General features: G+C 47.2%; 1 protein-coding gene across 17 annotated transcripts in view; it reads right to left on the bottom strand.

Annotated features, from left to right (window-relative positions):
• The window catches only part of LOC146193354 (uncharacterized), a 644,795-nt gene that overhangs the window by 423,540 nt on the left and 201,993 nt on the right, over window positions 1–19,262 (bottom strand). Inside the window, exon 1 of one of the 17 annotated variants that reach the window (XM_084602709.1) lies at window positions 15,253–15,267. The exons of the other annotated variants lie outside the window; for them this stretch is intronic. The gene's annotated coding sequence lies outside the window, so the exon portion shown is untranslated. Of the gene's footprint in view, window positions 1–15,252; window positions 15,268–19,262 lie in introns of those variants that run through there. 17 annotated transcript variants of the gene reach the window in all.

Raw genomic sequence — 19,262 nt, 5'->3', positions numbered from 1 at the left:
AAGACACAAGGACGCCAGGTGTCTAAGTAGAGAAATTAGGGAAATACAGGGATGCGCTGGCACTGTCCCTGCTGTAAGATGTACACATTCCGTCAATTTTGAGTTGTGTAAAATCCGTGCCATTACTTTTTGCGGCTTAAGATTGTGTTACGAGGAAAAATGCCCCAAGTGGTTGCTGAGGCCGTTTTGAGAAGCCACTCTCGTGAACATGAACCCGAAGCGTTCGACGTTCGGAACACGAGCCGTCTTAAATAAGCTTGGTCTTTCTAAAGACACCATTTAAGTCTGGACTTAGCTCGGACTTTATCGTGCAAGCCGGCCCAGGTGTTTTCTAGCGTTTTCAGACGGGTTACTATTTAACTGCTTTGGCATCACTTTTTGGGAGTAATGATGTCGACATAAGTAGCAGCGGTGGCCGAGTAGAATTCGAGAATCTATCCTTGCGTGCAGACAGGGTGCTGGGTTCGGTCCCCACTGCCGCCTGGTACACATTATACCAATCGGCTCGATACAAGACCTCTATACAAGGTAGTCTATTCCCGCGAGCTGAAATGCTTGAAAAAAAGAAAAAAAAAAACGATCTTCAGCAAAATATAGTGAGCAGCAAAAGAACAGTGCAGGGGTATTATGGTGGGTCAGCGGTGGCCGCCTTTCCGGAGTGTACAAATGATGGTGGGTGAGAACTTCGGACGCACAAACATCCGGATTTTCACCTAGCGAACTCTATATTGCTGAAAGTGAGTGTCAGTTAAAAACGGTATATTCATTCGAACAAGGCATTTAATTTTTTTCCGCTCTTACCGACAGAAGGCTCAAAAATTACGGAGACTGCTGTTCAAGCTTTTTCGTATTTTCTCGGAACCCGTTGTTCAGTAAATTTGCCACGGCTTCAGTACAGTGCCCAAGAGAATAAAGTCGCGGCATGTCTCGTACAAACGAGAAAAATCAAGCTTGACGCGGCAATGTTTGCCAGAGTACACAGGCCAAGGGATATGCTTCTGATCCGCATCCGGTCCTCAGCTCGAAGAGGCCTGAGGACTAGAATCCCTCTCACATTCGAGAGGAACACTGGTGGTACAATATGGACCACGTGTACTGCATTGACCAGAATGAAATCAAGTCGACTTTTTCTTTTTGACGAACGCTGTACCTCCATCATTAACTGCTATGCCTCCATCGTGCACTGATACACTGACAACTGACTTGCTTATTTCGAGAGGTCGTCATATGCATTGGAAGAGCTTCATTCATCCCTGGTCTGCAATCATTCCGCTGCCGATACAATTCCGTCACTGAGCAATGTCCATTATGACGCTTCCGTTGAACGAGGGTGCCAGCGAGGAAGAGCTCAAGACGAGGACGGCTGCGCAAGACGCAGACGCTTCCACTCTGCGCAGCATCAAATGACCATGCACCTAGCCGTTGTTCAGTCTTCACCGTTATAAAAGCGCCGTTCCGAACAGCCCACGTATAATCGATCTCAGCTGACGCGTCCGAGCAACGACGCATTAATACTCTCGGCGGCTGGCTTGCATCGCGTAATCGGGAGGAAGACGAATTAGCGCTCGTCGGGCGGAGGGATGCGGCCGGCGATGGCCCGGCAACGCGCGGTCAGCGCAGTGCCCGCTGGGAGGCTGGTACGGCCGCATCACGATCGGGGAATCTAGCAAGGGCAGCGAATCGCCCTCTTCCTTGCTCCGCCGTCCGTAGCGGGCGCAACGGCGGGCGAAACCAACGCCGGAGAGAGATACGCTCGGGCGAGAAGAGACCGTGCTTCCTGCTCTTCCTCGGCAGCGGTTGACGCAGACATTGCTTACGCTGCCACGGAAGGCTTTCTGTAGCCATGCATTGGAAGGTGCAATGCGTCCCCTTCCAAAAGCGAGACAGATACTCTTGCCGGTGTAAAAGCTGGAAGCGCGCGCCCGCACTTTCCACCGCAGAGCGACAGGGTGCTGTCCGCTAAAGCCCTGTCCGCAACTAGAGCAACGCATCAGGAGAGCGAGCACTGGCATCATCTCGGCTTCGAAGTTCGACCGCTCCAGAAGTCATCTATACCCGTTATTCCAAGCAGCACATTTAGGCACGGAAAGCGACAAGAAGAAAAAAGAGAAAAGAAAATGACAACTCCTCCTTTGAATAATAGTAGGATATAGCGTATGATGTCATATCTGGAGACAAGAGCTCATTACTCGCAATGGGCTTCAATGGTTGTACTTCGTCGACAAATCAAAGCGATATAAACGAAACCAGCACCTCAAAGCTAACTATCGCGCCTTTGATTTCGTCTCGCGAGTGGCTTTGTGTTTCCGTATACGAAGAGAAGGCGTAACATGTAACTACTTTCACTTGCTGTGGAGGAACACTGTCAAATATATATATATATATATATATATATATATATATATATATATATATATATATATATATATATATATATATATATATATATATATATATATATATAATGACAAATGGTGCCTCCCTGATATTCGAGTCCATCGGGACATTCAACAATCTTTGTAGCACAGACGCTGGAAAGAAATAAATATGGTTAAATATTAACCCTGACCTCCAGTGCGGTCCCGTAGAACGCGTAAACGGTTTGCGAATCGGCCTCCACTAAATTGCGACCATATTGGCCGAAAAACGGTCAGAAAATCATTGTTCACCAGCGTCAGAGAAGCAGATCAACTTTAGAATGGCGAAACACAAGTTCAAAAAGGGAACTGCAGGCAAGAACTAAAACTAAAAAGAATAAAAAAGACACAGGTGGCTGTCGCTTGCCGATCAATAGTGTCATGCATTCGAAAAGCGATCCATGTGCGGGATATGCGAAGAAAGCAAAAACGACACGGATTTCCAGCTCCATTTTGCTTACAACACGCACTCAAGTGCAGCTACCACGAACCAAAAATAAACACACCGAGGAAAGGTGACACCGCAATGGAATTTGTCTGTATACGCTAACTCCGTCAGCACCGTTTGGATACCGAGCTGGCGGCAGACTGAAACCTACGAGTACATATAGTTGTAGCTTTCCTTCACTCGAGGTTTGCTGTGTATTCCTGCGCATATAGCTTTCAGCCGACTCCTAGTGTGATGTGTACATTTATTTGCCTGATCATTTTGTAGTGCGCGTGCACCACCGCAGCGGTCTCTCCCTTCTCTCTGGGTTGCGTGGACAAGAGTGAGCGAATGAGTGAGCGAGGGAGTCAAGTGAGTGAGAGAGTGAGTCAAATGAATGAGTGAGTGAGTGAAGTGAGTGAGCGAGTGAAGTGAGTTAGGGAGTGAGTGAGCGAGGGATGGAGTGAATTGAGTGAGGGAGTGAGTGAGCGAATGAGTGAGTGAGTGAAGGAGGGAAGAAGGCGAGTGAATGAGTAAGTGAAGTGAGTGAGTGAGTGAGTGAAGTGAGTGAGTGAGTGAGGTGAGTGAGGGAATGAGTGAGTTAGTGAAGTGCGCGAGCGTGTGAGCGCCCATTGGCATCCTCCCTACACGCTTCGCTTTCTGCTCTTAAAAAGCAGGAAGTGAGCGCCATGTTTGTATTCCCTTTTTACTTCTGCTGGGAGCATAGTGCTGTTCATTTATTCTCATGATGAAAACAATTTTTTTTTTTTTTTTTTACGAATAGTTTATGCCCACCATAAGCCGATACGTTTTGTGCCGAAACGAATTGCTTAACATTTCTTTCTGAGCCTAGCGAAGCTAGCGGATAGAAAAGTATGCCTACCTAGACTTCGGGTTTGTGATGGACGACAGGGCCGAAAAAAGCACCCGATAAAAAAGAGACCGAGCGGAGACTGCGACGAGACGATAAGGTAAACAAACAACTTCAAGGTCCTTTAGCGCTGCCAGCCAGTCACTGCGCAGGTCAGTGCTTAGGAGCCCTCTTTCCGAATGCGAACTATAATCTTTGCGCCGGCCGAAGAAGATATCAAAAGCCTCTCCTTCTGGACTATCGCAAAAATGGTGACGTTGCCGTTTCTAGATTGCTAACTCCGTATGCGCACAAAAATCCAGCGAGCAATATGGCGACGTCCAGACAAAGTTGCCCCGGAGAAGAGCAAAGAGACGCTGCCTGCATCGTGGAAGGACATAGCGATTCCCCAAGTCCGACTTACAGTCCGAAATAAAATACGCGTACTTTCATTTCTCTGTCTTGTATGGACAGAATCACTTTCACATTCGACACAATCTATAGTATAACTCGGCTCCCAAACAGCACAGTCTGCTTCCGAACTATTGATAGTTGCGATGCATTGTAGTGTAGTCTGAGCTTCCTTTATTCGATCTCATTTACCCTCTGTGCGGTTACCCTCCTCCTTGATAAACGTCCCACCCTCCCTCCTATGGAAAAGAAAGAAAGAAAAAGAAGGAAGGAAGGAAGGAAGGAAGGAAGGAAGGAAGGAAGGAAGGAAAGAAGGAAGGAAGGAAGGAAGGAAGGAAGGAAGGAAGGAAGGAAGGAAGGAAGGAAGGAAGGAAGGAAGGAAGCAAGGAAGGAAGGACGCAAGGAAGGAAGGAAGGAAGGAAGGAAGGAAGGAAGGAAGGAAGGAAGGAAGGAAGGAAGGAAGGAAGGAAGGAAGGAAGGAAGGAAGGAAGGAAGGAAGGAAGGAAGGAAGGAAGGAAGGAAGGAAGGAAGGAAGGAAACGCGGAGCGCATGAGGCGTGAGAAAATGCAGTGGGCAGCATGTAGTCCTCACGGGAGCCTACGGAAGGTGTGCGCCCTGTTTCTGTCGTCCATGCGTCCACTTTTGTTTTGTCGTCGCAACGATGTATTACTTGTTCGCTGATTGCGCGGTACGGCCGAATAATACCCGCGCCCTTCAACAGTTCGTTCCCATTTGGAACAACCTTTTTAACTTTAATACGGCCGCGACAATCGTACTTTTTTGGAGACACAATGCAAATATGACGCTTGATATATGAGATGTCCGCGCATGCTAAATACCCGCTACTGGTCAAAATTAGTACAGAGTCCGTTACTGAGGCTATACGATACTATACTATGCAAATGGTGCACATTAAACCGCACATTACAATGCACACATGCGTCGTTTACAGACGGTACAATAAAGGCGTCAGACAGAAATGCAGTACTTCTTTTCTCACTCCTCGCGCGCGCTATGTCTTTTTCCACTCCGCATCGTGCCCCCCCCCCCCTCCCCCCCCCCCCCCCCCCCCCTCCCCGGTTTTTCGTAAATGCGCCGCAGGTGAGATCTGCAGGCCATCCGGGCAGCGCAGGCCCATTTACTCGAGTGCCGAGAATTGTTCCCGCTAGAAGTGAGCCAAACATTTTTACGGTCGCTCAGAATGGCGCCCCTATACGACTTGAGGGCACGGTGCCATCTGGCACCGCGCACGGAGAGAAAGCAGAACGACAGATAGATAAAAAAAAAAAAAAAAAGCTAGTTCACAGACAAGTTTTCCGTGCTCCATAGTGTCCCGCTGCGAAACAAAGCCGCCCAGGTGAAATAAACGCGGCTCGGCATGTCGGCGCAGGCGCTCCTGTCTCCAGAGTGCCGTAAATTGCACCGAGATTGGCGGGACGAGCATCATTGCCGTAATGGAGCTGTAAAGCCACTAAACTATTTACAGACTTTCGAGACCATAGGAGCTGCTCATTAACATGCACATATTAAACCTCTTGACACCCTTAAAGGTGTAACGCTGTCCCTGAGCTAACAGCCTATAAATAGAGCAGCACTGTACACCGTGAAACATCGTAGGGCAAATGCTATTTGTTCGGCGTCGAAAAACAGATGTTGTGCTCTTCTCAGGCCGCTGCGCGCGGTAGCCCTCACGGTGCCCAGGACCGTGACTGCCACGGCGGTTTTTGGCTTTCAGGCCGCATTTCTTTCTTTCCATTTTTTTTTTATATACTCCTCTTGAATTTTACACAACGCAGGGTAGCCAACAGGAAACCCCCGGTTGTTAACCATCGGGCCTTACCCATGCCTTACGGTTTTTCACGTAGGGTCTTAGCCTGGAGACACTCGAGCACCCTTTTCGCTCCCAAAAAGGTGTAAAAACGTTTAGTGTGATGTAAGCCGAGCTTTCAGGGTGCGCCTATATTCCTAGTGGTTTCACCGCGCTAACACAAAGAACGAAAATAAAGACAACACCATGCCGTTAAATGTCCTCACGGTGAGCTAACACTTTTTTTTTTTCACCAGCTCTTTTAAGATCACCGAATGCTCTCAGACTCTTCATCCTCGGCATTTTCGTTTTGTAAATTAGTAGTGCCCGGTACGCAAGATGTTCCCATGCCGTGCTTAGATATGTGAATGGTGCTTCAATGCGTTTAATGAGAAATGATGCCGGTCAGTGAGAAGTGTTGCGCGGCGCCAGCCTACGCAATTATCGTACAATATTAAATATTCTAGGTATAGGATAAAAGGAAGGCGGTTCGGTATTCGCAGCATTTTTTAGCCGTACCGCGTTTAAAATGTCCATTCACACACCATATGAAATGTTGCACGCATTACACACTTGTTTCAAATCATCGCTTAACAATGCTATTTCCCTGTTTGCTCAAAAAATGAACCCATTTGACATCTTACTTACTCCCCCCTAGAGGAGGAATAAAAGAGTGGAATAAAAAAGAAAAAAAGGGAAATTTCGCCAAAAGCAGAGTGACGGTGGATATTTCCGTAAGGAAGCCCACCAGGCATCCTGTGAACATGATGAGGGTCTCACCTATGCACCACCCAACAGCTGACGTCACAAAGAGATGTCGCGGTTACCGCCAGTTTGTGGCAAACTGAAGGCGCGATGGTCGAAAACTGAGCCAGCCCATCCCCTTATAGGAATGGGACGCTGACCAAAATATTCAATAGGATTATGGTGGAAATGAAAACATTTTGCCTCGTGTGGTAAAGATCGGGCGCTATACAATATCCACGAAACGAGGGTTTATAATTTCATCTTGTGACTAATGTCGCCCCTTGCGGCGAAACGCTGTAATTATCCCTGTATTAACCCAAGTGATCACATCTTGAGAAAATCTCACTGACACCGTGTTCTCTATTCTTTGAAAAGTGCTCGCGTTGTTTTATTATATTTTGCACTCTCTCCGCTGCGCCTGTCAGCAACACTCAGCCTCCTTTCACGTCACCTAGGATGGGTTTTTAACGTCTGTCACTAAATGGCGCCACAGTGTTCTGAATTTTTCGGATGAACGGATAACCAAGGTCCACTATAATACTTCTGTCGATGATTCGTACGTTTCTGTGCCGCAACATCCTTGGATGTAGAAACTATTTAGCACCACTGTGTACTAAAAGAAATGTACAATTACTGTCCGGCGGATGAAATTATAGTAATTTTCGGTACAGCACTTTCGCCAACGCGAAATCGCCATCGCGGTCGCTACTGATGGTTTTCATACAGTGTTACATAAGTACAGATGTATATCGGTACAGATTATGTAGGTATATAGATACCCTATAGTTTCAAGCATCGGGCTACATAAAAATGGGCGCATGCACTGATCGAAATATTCACTGAAAAACGTTTTCTCGAGCGTTTCTTAGAAAACTGCTGACAGGAAGCTTTGCATTGCGTCGACAAATAAAAAAAAAAAAAGACGTTTAGAGGGGAGTGTTATGTCCCTTTAAACGACCCAATCTGCAGAATCCCCAGCATTTCCCATGACTGGAAGCTTTTCCTAATGAGCTGGATTTGACAGGGGAATATTAGGGTTCTAGGTTCCCGCATCCTCAAACGAGCTCGAGGAGAATGACTCACAAAGGCCTAGCGGGAATAGCAGTTTTTTATAGGACAAGCTCAACTCCAGATGAGGAGAAGCTGTACCTGCAGCAAAGGCTGGACGTTTCTTGTTCTTTTTTTTTTTCCTGCTGATTCGAGAAAGTCCACTGAAGCTCTCGGAAAGGGCTAACGAGTAAGACGAGCAAGATAAGCCTTGGAAGAGCGGGTGCAAGTATTTAAGGCTTATCAAGGCATGAAAGTTGCAATATGCTCATTAGAGAGTAACTATTCCCCGAGGAGCCAACTGAGCGAAATCCTATGGCTCTATCGCAGATATCTACGCCCGTGTTCCCTAAGCGTGCATCTTCAATTTCGTTTGGTCGGACGTAAGCAGCATACAAAGAGAGCGGTCACCGGCAAGTCACGAAAATCCCAAGGTATCAGGCCCTGGACGTCAGTGGACGTCACCGCCACTCGCTGCGCCATGCAGTCAAAGCAGAGACGGTCGCTAACGGGTTAGTGGTAAGGTTGTTTTCCACGATCTCTTGAAAGCCAGAGCTTCTTAAACAAACAAAAGTTACGGTTAATATGCCAGAGGACAAAATGAATCCGAAATGGCAAATGGAAAATAGGAGCTTACTTACGGCATACGGCAGCTATTTGCCATAAAGTATTTCCTACATGTTCCAAAACGCATTTACATTAGAGCCGGTGATTTTAGCCCTCTCTAAATTATTTTTACAATAACGAATCGCGATACTCTTGAGTGTGTGCGTGGGAGCGTAATTAAAGCTGGAGATTAATTCGATGTGGAGCAATCACACAGTTTCGTATGCGGTCCTTGTGCCGTTTAGGTAATGTAATAAATGCGATTTACGAATGTTTAAGTTTTATATTTATCACCACACACAACTTCAGCCAATCAACATGAAATGAGCGTGCCAACTAAACTGTGCTAACAAAATTTTAGTTTTGCGGCATCGAAGAAAATATTGCAGGCGTTGAAGAAAATTCGTTTTTTTTTTTTCTAGTATATAACCATTTTGACTAGAATACTTATTAAGTTAAGGTGCGGCCCGACGTAAACCACTCTATACTTTTAGTGGTTTTTGAGAGGCGCGGAAGGAAGGTCCAGAGTGCGGCGACACGATTCAAGATGAAAAACTCGATCCCAACTCCAATGTCATCAATTGCTTCTTTAGAACAGGGCGCTATTGTCAATTCAGGGCTATTTTTGAAGATCATCGCGACCGGGCGGCGAACAGCAGCTAAAGTAGGCAGCTCGGAACATTGCTAATGGCACGGAGATTGCTATAGTCAAACGCGACCTGCTAAAAAAAAAAGAAAAAAAAACTCATCATGCAGCTGACGTTTGCCGCTGAGAAGTAAGCGTCTTGTCATGCGTGTGGTAAACTCTGAGTTCCGCATGTGAATAATTTTATAGCAACTAAAGGCACCACATAAGTGTGACAGAGCAGACACAAAATTAAGGACAAAAATAGCCACAATTAACTCGGACAAAAATTCAACGCAATGGATGAAAGGAAACGAAATGCTCAGAGTGTGTGAAATCGAAATTTGTAAATCTCCCAAAGAGAAACTAAATCGCAGAGTATCGTGCCTGCACGTGCATCACTACGTACTGGGTGCTTGCGCTGATCACTGGCCTTCACCGCTTGCTACAGGATTAATTGCATTTAGCAGGAACACGCTTCCGCGTGGTCACGCACCTGCAAAGAGCCATTGAAACTCGGTCACGCATCAGTGCAGAGTGACACACAAGGAGAAGGATCTCGAGATGGTGTTATATGCCGTCCGTAAATGTGCACGAATTGAGCACCGGCATGGAGACGAAACGGTGCTCCGAATATGCGCAGCCACGCGGAGCTGTGTTCCAGCTAAGTGTGATTAACCCTGCCCGTGGCTCCAGCGCAAGGCACAAAGCTCTGCTTACACTGCAGTAAAATGTACTGGAAGTCAAATGACCAACAACGGCCTGCCATGCACGCTGACTCTCGCAAGGCGTTCAACTCACCGACGAGCAGAACAATACGCGGCGCCTGCCAATCATGCATGACGTGCCCTGAGTGACAAACGAAAGCACTCAACCCAGCGGTTTCCCGCTCCACGTCGGAGGCGCACCTCGCGATAATGCAGTGAAGAGCTTCCTGCAGCGTCATGACCCTCATCGTACATCGACAGAGGCAACGGGTTAATTCGCACCGCAATCTTCGTACAGGCGGAGTTTCTGAGGCGGCCCCGCGTTGATTCGGTGTGCAGCGACGATCAGCGCAGCTCGAAGGATAAGCATTTACGGCTACTTTACCAACTGCATGCGTCGGATGACTCTGCGTCTCCTGATGGAAAATCTCAACACGGAAACACGCAAGTGAGCTTTCGTATTCAGCCCTGAAAGGCCAGTCCTCTGCAGCACTGACAGCACAATGTTGCATACAAGTGACGCCAACGGACTACGCAGAGGCCTTAAAACCTGCTGGCTGCCCCAGCGCTGCGGCATTAAGCTACCACAACCGTCTTAATCCCTGTCTTAATTCATAAGAAAGGGGACCATATTAAGACTTCAAAAATTACAGACCAATCAGCTTACTGTCTCTTACGTATAAGGTATTTACTAAGGTAATCGCTAAAAGAATCAGAACAACCTTAGACTGCAACCAAGCAAAATATCAAGCAGGTTATCGGAAACGGTACGCTACTATCGATCAAATCCATATCATCAACCAGGTGATAGAAAAATGCTCGGAATATAACTAGCCCTTATACATAGTATACATATGCAGAAGATTAATGTTCAATAGCCTAGGGAGGGAACAGCAGTTACGTTAGGTAGCGAAGCACTCGAAGTAGTAGGCGAATATGTCTACTTAGGACAGGTAGTAACCGCAGATCCGGACCATGAAAAGGAAATAACAAGAAGAATAAGATTGGGATGGAGCGCATTTGGCAAGCACTCGCAGATTATGACTAGCAGCTTACCGGTATCGCTAAAGAGGAAAGTATATAACAGTTGCATCTTACCTGTACTCCCCTATGGGGCTGAAACGTGGAGGCTAAGCAAGAGAGTTCTACTTAAGTTGAGGACAACCCAGAGGGCTATGGAACGAAAAATGGTAGGGGTAACATTAAGAGATAGAAAGCGTGCAGAGTGGGCCAGAGAAATAACTCAAGTTACCGACATTCTAGTAGAAATTAAGAAGAAGAAATGGACATGGGCTGGACATGTAGTGCGAAGAGAGGATAACCGATGGTCGCTTAGGGTAACAAACTGGATTGCAAGGGAAGGAATGTGTGGCAGGGGGCAGCAGAAAGTTAGGTGGGCGGATGAGGTTAAGAAGTTCGCAGGGGTCAAGTGGGTGCAGCTAGCTCAGGAGCGGGTTAATTGGAAGAATATGGGAGAGGCCTTCGGCCAGTCAGGCTGATGATGACGATAATGATTACCGGCTCGTAGCGGTGGAAATGGTGAGGAGTAGAAAAGGTAGCAAAACCCATTTCATTGCAGACCGCTACGGCACGCTTTGCGGGCCGGAGCGATTTCTTTTTTTCTCAATTCATGGTGGTACCAAACACAGCAACCCTGCCTGCCTCTTGACGTATACTTACTTCATTTCACTTCAAAATCGTGTACTGCAAATGTGGATCCTGGGTAGAAACAGGTGAATATGATTGCTACACAATATCAAAGACTAAAATGGTACAAGGTTTTAGGGAGAGCCTCAGTGCACAAGCTGACATCTCCACAAGAAGACTTTTCTTCTGGCATGCGGCGCGGTCATCATGTATTATTAATAAATGTGGATCCTGGGTAGAAAGAGGTGAAGATGATGACTACACAACATCAGACTAAAATCGAATAAGGTTTTAGGGAAAGCCTCACTTATACAAGCCGACTTCTCCACAAGGAGACTTTTCTTCTGGCATGCGGCGCGGTCATCATGTATTATTAATAAATGGGGATCCTGGGTAGAAAGATGTGAATATGATGGCTACACAATATAAAAGACTAAACCGAACAAGGTTTAAGGGAGAGCCTCAGTCTACAAGCTGACGCCTCGACAAGAGGACTTTTTTCTGGGCGTGTGGCGCGGTCATCATGTGCTGGCGGGGATTTTATGTATTGGTCCATGCACGCTTTTGCTTGCGATGAAGAAAAACAGGAAATGGGAAGGAGGCGAGTAAGGTAAAGAATGAACGTAAACATTCCTTCAACAACTGCCCTTTCCCCTTTCTTTTCTTCTGCGGAAGCAGAATTGTGCATAAATAACCCCGCCAATGCTTGACGATTGCGTTGCAGAAATGTTTTATTGTGGACAGATTGGCTTTCAGACTGAGGCTCCTCCTCAACCCCTGTTTGGTTTTATTGGCTGCTGCAAGTATTTGATGTGTTCCGAAGGCAAATGGTCGGAATAGGCGCTTTGCCGCCGCGTGGTCCATCTAAAGTGCCTTGTGAGCACTGATGTCAGTATACAGCAGGATGCCAGATTATCAGAATAGTCGGCTGTGTCGCAACTGATTAGAGGTTTCACGCCGTTTCCAAAACAACTTCCAACGATTAACAATTCAAGATGTCCAAATGGAATTTGAAAATAAAGGGTTTTCAATGCGAAAGCATTTCTCGTCTCGAGTTGCGTCACCAGAGAGTGTCGGCAATGTGCACGGGCGGATCCTGGCTAACAGTGTGTCCACACCGCACGAATGGTCGACAATGCCTTGCATGCGTAATTAATATAAGAATTGCTTACACAATTATGTAATTTGCAGACACAATTGATGAAATCGCCGATCTGATTAACTGTTTGGTTAAATGAATGGTTCAACTATTTAAATTAGTGAATTACTTCGAATCTGATGGGTCATTGCATATATTATGCGAATTATAACGTTATTCGCTGAGTGAATTATTCAGCGTAACCTGATATTTAGTTAATTTTACAGATGACTCTTACTTCAATCAGTCAAATACTTTGAAATGGGTAATTTTGGCATTTACATAAATTAGGTAATTACTGCTTTACTCAATTATTCGATAACATCCAGTAATTTGCTGCCAAGAATTAACATATGGCCTCACAGGCATGTCGTGATAAGTCTTCCGAGTACACAGAAGAAGCTGAAAACTTGGATTTTTAGCAACCTAAGATGAATCGTTCAAGAAATTTCAGAAAGAGAACTTTGTTATGTACACAATCAACACTATAACAATGGGTCCTGCATCTTTGTATGTGCACGGTATAGAGAACCGAATTGAGAACGAACGCGCCAATTAGAATTTACAAATGCATAAAGAAACGAACACACAGCAACATAATCAGCACTAACAAGAGAAATGCTTCTGCATTACTGCACTTCAGATGACTTCAGTACAACCTTGTATAGACAACGTACGCCTTAAAAATGTTTACACGTTTAAGGGTGTAAATACCTTGTCCCAAGGCTAACCCCCTTTAAGGGTGTTACAACACCTAACAAATAAAGGTGTTCCTAAACACCTCTTTGCTAGGGGTGTATTGTTTGGAAACACCCCTACAATAAAGGCGTGAACCACCTTTACATTATTTTTATGTGTCCGCTTTAAGCACGGATTGGTTGTATTGGCAACAATGCATGGACTGCTGCAGTGCTCTCTCACAATATTAATCATGGCCAGTTATATTGTGAAAACAAATTATGTAAAAGAAAGCGACGTGCATTCATTCATTCTAAGACTATGTACATAATACTTGACGGAAAATAACGAATTAATACAGCGTAGCCTACTACTCAGAAAAGCTCCCCTGTCACCTAATACTGTGCATACGGTGTAGAAGCTGTAAAATAAAAACAAAATCTGTATATAATACAGCGAGTCTTACCCCATTCGCGCATGAATAGGCGAAAGCTATTTATAACTACAACTAAGCTGTATACAGCCTTGCGTGCTGCCGGGGTGGCACCATGATGTTGCTCATGCCTCCTCTCTCAGCGTAGCCTCCGAAGCTATCCTCTCTCTCGCTCTCCCTCCATTTAGCTACCAGCCCACTGCAAAAGGTGGCAACTAAATTAAATTCACCACATTTGCAGCGCGCCAGAACCATCCGTGGTAGCCCTTTCAAGGGCTGCGAGGTCGAGCGAGCAGATATGACGCTGATGAACAGCGTGAATTGCCGAGGCACTCTGCATGCAGTCCCGTAAGGAGTGTTTGCTGGTACGTTTCTGGCAGCGCTCCATTGTCCTTCGGGCCTGTCGCAGGCGTGCCAGTGTAGCACCAGCTGCTCATCAGTCATCCGCTCGAATAAACAATGCGCGCAGCAAATGTGGTTCGTCGGCGAAGCCCCTATGCGCGGGTCCATGCGCGCGAGTGGACGTCAGTAAGGCAAGCGCTGCAACGTTGTGCTGCGCTGGAGCTATTTACACCCTGTGGAGGAGAAGCGCCCTGCTTCGATTCACTGACGCACTGCGTTGCAGGTTGCACCTCTAAGGCAGAGGAATACGAAAGGTATTTAGCAAATGAGATGAAAGCTTTCGTGTGTCCACTGATCTTAGTCCTTGTCTGTGCGTGCTGATTATTTCTAAAATGGGATGAAAGATAACGCAACCCTGAAAGTGAACCAGTCTCAATCCGCTTAGCGTTCGAAACGCTGTCTCGCGACGTATAAGCACAGGGAGAAAAGTAGAGCCTCTGTTAAGCAATTAGAGGCCGTCATGTATATGCACTCGCACAGCTGATTTTGTTCGCTCAAACCACGACTGAGAGCACCACAATCGTGGCGCTCAAATGCGCTAGTCATGTGCTATTATTTGTATTTCGCGGACTTTCGTTTGAGCCTGGGACAAGATACACGTGAGACTTCCTTTATCACAATTAATGGAATGGGGGTGCTCTACAAGTTTCCAATTCCCATTTTTTCGTCTAAAGTCAATATTTATTAAATGAAAAAAAAATTAACATAATTAGTCAATTAAGCAATTTCAAAACAAAAATTGTCTGTGGTGCGGAAGTTGTATGCAACTGCTTTCGCTGGCATACCTTAAATATATTATTTTTAACCCTTGGTTCAAATTAGCTGGGACACCTAGTGTGTGTGTGTATATATATATATACATATACATATATATAGACAGACAGAGAGAGAGAGAGAGAGAGAGAGAGAGAGAGAGAGAGAGAGAAGTTGTTTGTGACAACAACGTGTGTGCAATTTGCTGTGGTGCTCGCTACAAAGCTCCGTATACGCGCTTAACGGTTCCTTTATTCGACTTCTCCCTTTCTTTTCTTTCTTTTTTTTTTTTTTTTGCGCAAGATCTGTAAACCAGAGCAAAAACCTTCTTCATCGGGTTCAAGCATGTGAAATAGTGCTTTCGAACTAAAGCAAATATACTGAGCCACGAAGACGCCCTGCACTGCCTTGCTTTTGTAATTATGGCCAATGCCCCGGATGAGTCACGTGCATCTCATTATCAACGACAGCAGGACGCAGCATCTAAGCCGCACGCTTACGCAAGGCATATACGTATCGCTGGAAAGTGCGCGACTATTCGTTCAGATCTGACTCACCAGAAAACCGTCGTGACAGGTAAAACGGCAGTAGACCAAGATATCGCTAGAAAACCGGAGGGCTCAAAAGTTTCCGTGAAAAAGCTCGAACGTTCAGCAGGGTTTACCTGAAAAGATAAAAACCAACTTTGTGAACGGTGGTGACACACAGAGCAAGCAATAACAAGAACACCGACTCTATTATCGACACTTATGGAGTAATGTGAAGATAGCATTATTAACGATCGACTCAAACTGCACGTGATATACGACGTCGCATATGCAAAGCTTCACCCATCTTTCGAGTCACAAATAAGAGTGCAGATGCCGATGAGGTAGTCTGATTATCACTGGCATCGAGCGGCATTGGCAATAAACTGTCGCAGTGCCACTTAAAGCTACCCCAGCGTTCGGATCAATCTCTGCATCTCGTTTTGTGTCTGGAACGCAGGATAAGTTTCTTCGAGGAAAACGTCTTGGAGCCCGTTAAAAAATTTCGAGGGACTTTAGCGACTAAAGTAGTGAAAAGCGAAAGCCTGAGTGCCGCATTCTGCTACACAAATGGCACTGATTAGCAATAATTAATCATTAATTAGTTAATTTACTAGGCATTAAGTAGGCAAATAAGTAATTAATAATTACTCAGTTTATTTCTAATTATTCTTCAATTATTATTTATTGCTAAATTACTAATTACTCAGCACTTGCTCATTTATTGACATCCGTTCCCAGGCAAAGGAGATGCCAGTATGCATAAGGCGGTCTAGATATCATCCTATTTTCCGGGTGCGGCTAGATCTGTGTAGGGCTCGACAGACCGGGCACATGATTCTCTGAGAAGGTCGCCTCTTAGCCCTTCTGACAACAGCTCGATCGTTCCCGGATTCTGTTTCCTCTAAACTCGCACCGACCACACAACGAGCGACTTACTTCACAAGCTGCAGCGGCGTGTTATCCCGAGAGAGGTCATTGCAATGGTGTCACCGCAATCTGCATCTACATCTCCGCTGCCTTTCGCAGTTCTGCAAATTGAAATGGCAACTTTCTATACCGGCAGCGGGCGCGCTTTATATGATAAACCATTCCAACGCTGCAGGACTTCGCGTAACGTCCTCCCATTAATAGTCAACCGCGAGTTTGCAGAGGCTAACTTAAAACACAAAGGCGGCCAAGCACGTCTGATCAACTCAAGTTTAGCTGAAGGGTACATATCTCGAGATCAAGGCTATGAGAGCTCGTGGGTTGCCGTATTTATTTGAATCTAAGATGATAGTGAGAGCACGAGATATGAAACTCTTTAGTCAGCTTAGATTAGAGTTTTTGTCTGTATAGTTCGCTATAATCGACAGCAAGTCATTGAAACTAGAAAAATTACTCGCAGGTGGCGCCCCACAGTACTCCACCGGAAGACAGCGCTGTGTCCACGACTGCTGCTAGCCGCAGCCGACGGGAATACTTGAAATGATGATTGTGACTTCACGCAGCAAGGAATTTCACGGGTACTTGTCACGTGACGTGGCAGCCTGCGGATTGTATGTGAACGGCGCTTGGAAGCTGGCGACGACCTTCACACATAAATGTTTTTTGTTGTTGCGTTTTGTAGCTGTTGTCGCTCTCAATTTTCTCATTTTTCGGGTGGCGTACATTCGAAGCAACGTTTTTCTTTTTGACCATCAGCTTTCGAATGTTGGCTTAGAATCGAGGTCGGCCTAGATTCGGCTAAATATGCAGCCCACGAGCCCCTCGGACACTGCGCCTGTTTCGAGGGGGTGACTGTCGTCGGCAGAAATAAATTAATCCGCTCAATATGTGCGCTCATGCTGCGCGAAGCATGCGACCTCGTCATGAGAAAGCCACCGACTACGATGTTAGTGAGCGTGCCCTCGAAGGCAACAAGGCATTCCCACCACGCCATAATTTCTTTAGCTCCTTGCACGTTCTACTATTAGTTCTACTTCCGGCTTTTTTGTAACAGCAGTTGAATGCCTATACCACAGGCTAGTGTCACGCGGCCAAGGTAATGCCGTCATAAAGAGTGCGCCCGCGGCTTGTACGCGTAAACGACAATGCGCCCATCAAACTGGACGCGCCTGTGTACAAGGCTAACAATGGCTCGTAAAGCCCCCAAGCCGGTGACGGTGGCGCGCATAGAGCGTCCCTGCCAGCTTGTGTTGGCTGTCAGCGCTGGAGGCGAGTTTTATGAGCCTGCAGAAGACTGAAGGTCTTCGGCCATGGAGGAAGGAAACAACTTGGGAGAGGCTTTTGCCATTCTCAACGCATTGGAGAAAGTGTGGCGGAAGTGACGTCAAAATTTAGGGTTAGCCAAGTCGGGCCATTAGCAACGGCATCGATGTTGCTATGAAAACTCGGGCCACTAGCAACAGCGTTGCTAAGGGCCCTAGGTACGTGAGCGTCGCGGAAAAAGAAAATGCGGAGGGTAAAGGAGGAGGAGAGACAATGCAGCGTTATGCAGCGTCCGGTCGCGGCGCGGCCGCGCGGCCATGCCGGCGGGGACACATGTCCGAAAATCGAGTGCGATCTGCTCCGGCGCGCCGCGTCCGGACGAGTCCGATCCGGCAAACCGGCGCTCGCCGCCCGCGTCCAACCGGGCAGATGTCTCCGGCAGTCCGCATGCGAAGCCTGGCGAAGCGACGCTCCGGCGGGTGGCTGCAGCCAATGCGAGCGCGAACAGCGGCGACGTCACGGTGACGTAGCAGGGCTGTGCGGTGGAGCGCTTCTCGGCTCCACCGTCGAGGTACTACCGAGCAGACGACGCGGACGCGCCGGCATCTGAAAAACCCTTCAGTATTGTTTCTTCTTGTGCATAAAAAGTCACTAAATACAGGTCTGTCAACTACAAGTAAATTGTGAAGATCGCCAGCCAATACTGAAGAGCTGCTACGAGTGCTGCGACACAAGCGAGTTTGTTCGCCCAACCACTGCTGCTGCCCGGTCGATCGCCAAACGTCTGCTCGCTCCGCTGCCGAATGCGCCGCTCAAATCGAGCTTATGTTCATTCTATTATAAGATGGCCTTCTCAGTACCCTGGTGATGAAATTCGAACCTTTATTACAGCGTTGGCCCGTTCCGAAGCGCGGTCCGCTGCCTCTTCGGTACGACACCGGCTAGGCCTAGCGACGACTAGGGCAAGCACGAATCGGTGAGGTTCGTCGCCCAGCGCGTCCGTGGGTGGTATCGTTGCCGAAAGCTTCGTACGTGTGCAGGCTTGCTGTTGTTGCACGAGTACAGCAGAGAATCCTTCTGATAACATCGCTGTTTTGTCATTTCTTGTACGAGCGTGAATTCATGTGAAGTTTGTCAAGCCAAACAGCCTTCCGTCTCCGCTGCGCAGTGGCACCGGCTGTGGGCGGAGCTTGAGGGAGCTCGCTCGCCGGACGCGCGGTGCTCCATGTGTCCCGGCTGGCACTGCGGCGGCAGTTCGCATGCGGCGTTCGCTGCGGCACGCCGGTCAAGCTTTCGCACATGTGTCTCCTGCTCGGATTGCGCGAGCAAAGCCGCTACTCTTTTTCGTCCAGCAGACCGCATTCCAGTTTCTCGCTGTCCCTCGTCATCTACCGCGATGATCGTGCTTGCTCCGCAGCACACCGCTCGAGCACTCTAAACAAGGTTACTGTCCTGTTCACATCTTCCCCGACGTGAATGTTCAGCGGGCGCTCATGTATGAAAACAAGTCGCCTGCGAGATCAAATTATTTGCCGATGATCGCTTATCGGTTGATTTTCGCGTAAAAGGGGCAGTCTCAAGAAACTGTTCCATTATATTCTCTCACTGAGGCTCAGCTTTCAACGCGGAGGCACAAAATGAGAATGCTCGCTTCGTCGTCGATGGCACCGAGCGCTTGATCGTGGTTTCGCAGTTTCGCTGCCTCAGCCGCGGGAAGTTAACTTCGGTAGTAGCCACTAGATGGCGACACTGGCCAGCACGTCGCTGAGCCGAACGTCTCTCATTGGCTCATCCGATTCGCGGCACGCGGCAAGCCGCTGAAAATGGCTCCTCGACCCATTCGTCGC

Source organism: Amblyomma maculatum, chromosome 4, assembly GCF_055883805.1.
Source record: "Amblyomma maculatum isolate TAMU_Amacu chromosome 4, ASM5588380v1, whole genome shotgun sequence".
Classification (NCBI taxonomy): Eukaryota; Metazoa; Arthropoda; class Arachnida; order Ixodida; family Ixodidae; genus Amblyomma; species Amblyomma maculatum.
This window is presented reverse-complemented; position numbering and strand designations above follow the sequence as displayed.